We start from the raw sequence: 3,604 nt of genomic DNA on the forward strand, positions 1-3,604 counted from the left end.
AAATGGTGACAGATGATGACCGTGATGATAATAATAATAGTAACCAATGATGATGATAATGATGAAAATGGTGACAGACGATGATCATAATGATAATAATAATAGTAACTGATGATGATGATGACGGTGATGATTAAGGTTGGGTATCATTTGAACTGTAGTGATTCCAATTCTGCTCATTGATTCTGATTCTTGAGCTCCTGCGGGAGCGTGAAGGAACATCCCTGCTGTGGCAGTGGAGAAAATTTAAGGAACTGAGCTCCTGCAGTAGTCAAGGAGACAGTCCTGCTGCGGCAGTGTCTGGTTTTGGATGGAGAGGTGGAGCTTCTGTGGGAGTTGAGGTAGTATCGTTGTTATGGCGGTTAGATGATGGAGCTGGTTCTTGTGGGAGCTGTGAGGGTGGATGCTGCTGCGGCGGTTTAGAATGGGGATATTTGCACTATTTATTGGATTGATGGTGTTAATTAAATGGATATGGTTTGAGTATATGGGAATAGCTGGTGCTGATGAGGGTTCGTTGAGCTTCTTTGATGTGGGAGCGATTTGATCAGATGTAACTCCTGAAAGCCTCCGATGACCAGTGTCCGAGTGCTTGGATCTGCTGCTGGGAAAGGCCTTTTTGGGCAGCTGTGGTTGCTGCACCTATACGATATGAATGGCTGGAAAAGTGTTCTGCTGGGATGCCGGATTGAATCAATATGGACTTTTTGAAACCAGAAACGTGTGATGGGGCGATTGGAATCGTCTGTGAAAAGTGGGTCGGATGGAAGTTTAGCCTGTGAGCTTCTGAAATGGAGGTAGGCTAGGAGGGATTGGTATGGCTTGATTGGAGATGGGAGATTGAAGATGAGATGAAATGGCCTTTTTTTTTGGTCTGTCTTACTTTCTTTTATGAAGTATGAGATGGTTTCGTCGTCGAGCATGGATAGATCTGAGATTGTGGGATGCAATTTTAAATTGAAGCTGAAAGTGATGGTGAGTTCTGAGCATCTGAGGAAACCGAAAAAAAGACAAAATGAACATGGCATCAAGTGTGTGGGTGGTGCTGATAGATAGGTAACCTCGGTGGAGGGTGGAGATGCATTTAGTGAGAATTTCTAAAGTTACTGGTTGTCTGGCATCTGGGCGGATGGGTTGAGTTCTTTGGATTCCTTTTATGAGCATGGATGTCTGTGAGTTGGCTATTTCTTAGGAGGTTGACCCAAAATTTAGTTTGTGGAAGAATTGGTTTCCACTTAGATAACCTTTGATGGAGCTGACTTGGATGTTCTTGGTGTTGTTGAGATGAGAAATGAATGAAGTGATGGTGAGCAGGGAAAAATCTGGAAAAGGCAGGTTGTAGATGGAGTGGAAAGACTTAAAACACTTCCATGTGGTTAGGTAGGATTGTAGGATTCTAGGGGAAATGGCTTGGAGAATGGTATTGAGAGAGGCGTCGAGGAGGAGTTTCAGTGGATGATCTATGGGAATGTCAGCTCTGAAAATTGAGGTACTGGTGTTGGAAGTTGGTCCACGTCTGGTGCCAGCCGCATGAATTTCTGGAAAGCAAAACAAGAGAGGGAGTCAGCTATTTGATTCTTTGTCCCGGGAACGTGTTTTGCAATTATGAATTGGTCACATGCTGAAATCCAAATCAAGTGTCTAAGAAGAGGCATTAGAGTGGGGGAATGTGAACGGCCTTTATTAATGCAGTATACGGTTGCTTCATTGTCACAGTGCACTATAATGCTGTTGGTGGACCATTCTTTCTCCCCACAGAAAGGCTGCTACAACCAGAGGGTACAGCTCAAACAGTGCTGAGGATGTTAGTGACTGCAATGGTTCTAACTAGTTAGTGAGATTTGGTCCTCTAATGCATTAACTGATGACGTGAAGGAGAGGAGATGCGAGATGAAAGGGCGTTCCTTGCGGGATTATGCGCATCGCAAAGTTTAAATGGCCGAGCAAAGATAGCAGCTCATGTTTGGAACAATCTGGACTGTCTATAAGGACGGATGCGACCAGAATTATCCTGATTTTCTCTTTGGGTAGTGAGGCTTGGAAATTGACTGTGTCTAAGTTGATGCCCAAGAATTCGATGGACGTGGCTGGACCCATGGTTTTATCTTGGGCGACTGGGATCTCAAGCTCGGCAAAAACGTTTTGGACAGTGAAAAAGATGCGCAGCTGGAATGGCATCGGGAGGTGAGATGATTAAGAAATCATCAAGCAGGTGAATGATGTAAGGAATTGCATTGTTGTTAAGGAGAATCCAGCAAATTGTCTCAGAGAGTATTTTCCATGCCAGCATATGCCGTGATCATGAAGCCTGATTCGATTTCTTTTTTAATTAGTTTGTCTACTATGTCTGGCTCAGCCAGAGCAGGACTGGAGATTATTGCAAATGATGCTCTGTGAGGGGAGGCTTTCTACACCAGTAGTTTGTAAAGCTAGTGTCAGGGTGGTGAGACAATTCTGCAGACAAACGAGAAACATTCACAGGAGTTGACAAGTAATTTTCTGAATCTTTATTTTGGGCACTTTTGACAGGGCATATGGTAGAGGCATGAGTGCCGCCACAGTAATTACATACATGTATGAAGTGGCAACGCTAGTGCACTTCCCTGTGTTGAAATTGTTGCAGACCTGTTTAGTGGAAGTGAAATAATTTCTCCTTTTTGAAATCTGAAGCTGACGGGTTGAAATTAGAATTTGTTGGCTGTGGGACGTAACTAGTATATATTGCTCGTGAAGAATCTGGGCAGGGGGATTTGAAGGATTTATCAGAGGACAGGCAGTGGTGGAGTGGGCGACTGATCTGCAGACCCTACAAGTGATGTTATGACAGCCCAGGAACACTCTGTTGTGCAGATCCATGTCTAAAGCTCCCCAGTAAGGGCACTGGTTCCACTGGGCTATGCGTACGGCACATTTGGCAGAAAAAGCTTGTGGTATGTGTAAAAGTGAGCACCTCCGAACGACTGTGTGAGCTCAGCGATTATTGCGAGATAATCATTGAGTTCTCGTCTCCTGTGGGGAAGTGCAGCACAAATTACTTCCCTGTAACGGCTGAACAAAATGGAAAAACAAAGAGTGCGAGATGGATTATATTTTGGATTTTTGAGTGTAACTGAAAAATCGCCACATTCGATTTGACAATTTGAGATGGAAGGAGGAAGCAGTGATAGTAAGGAGGATAAATCAGTGTCGGCACCTGTGAGGATCTGTGCTCGGATGTTGCTGGCGACAGGGGGCGGTTCCAGGGCTGTAGCGTTTGGTGTGATGGGCATCGGCATTGCAGAAAACAGAGTGAAAGGAAGATTTTGCTTGAGGGAGAGTGTTAGGAAGAAAAGAGGCCAGGGCTGAAGTCACTTGCGGAGACAGCCTTGCGCTTGTGTCGACCCCTGGAGCCTGGGGAGGGATAAAAGAGAGAGGAAAAAAGGGGTTCTGAAGGAAAAAATTGGGCATCTGGGTCCTGCGTCGCTAGCAGAGGCAGCCTCATGCCAGAGTTTGATGGTGGAGCTGCAGGCCACGGACAGGGTAGAGGATTGAAGAAAGTGACAGGAAAAGACTGAGATGGCTGCGCCTGCACCTCTGGCGGAGGCATACTCACAGGTGACAGGGC

At 45.4% G+C, this 3,604-nt stretch overlaps 1 pseudogene; it reads right to left on the minus strand.

Moving 5' to 3' along the window:
- Window positions 1-460: 460 nt before the first annotated feature.
- On the minus strand, window positions 461-3,275 carry LOC125268151 (annotated as a pseudogene).
- Between the last annotated feature and the right edge of the window lie 329 nt (window positions 3,276-3,604).

Source organism: Megalobrama amblycephala, linkage group LG5, assembly GCF_018812025.1.
Source record: "Megalobrama amblycephala isolate DHTTF-2021 linkage group LG5, ASM1881202v1, whole genome shotgun sequence".
Classification (NCBI taxonomy): Eukaryota; Metazoa; Chordata; class Actinopteri; order Cypriniformes; family Xenocyprididae; genus Megalobrama; species Megalobrama amblycephala.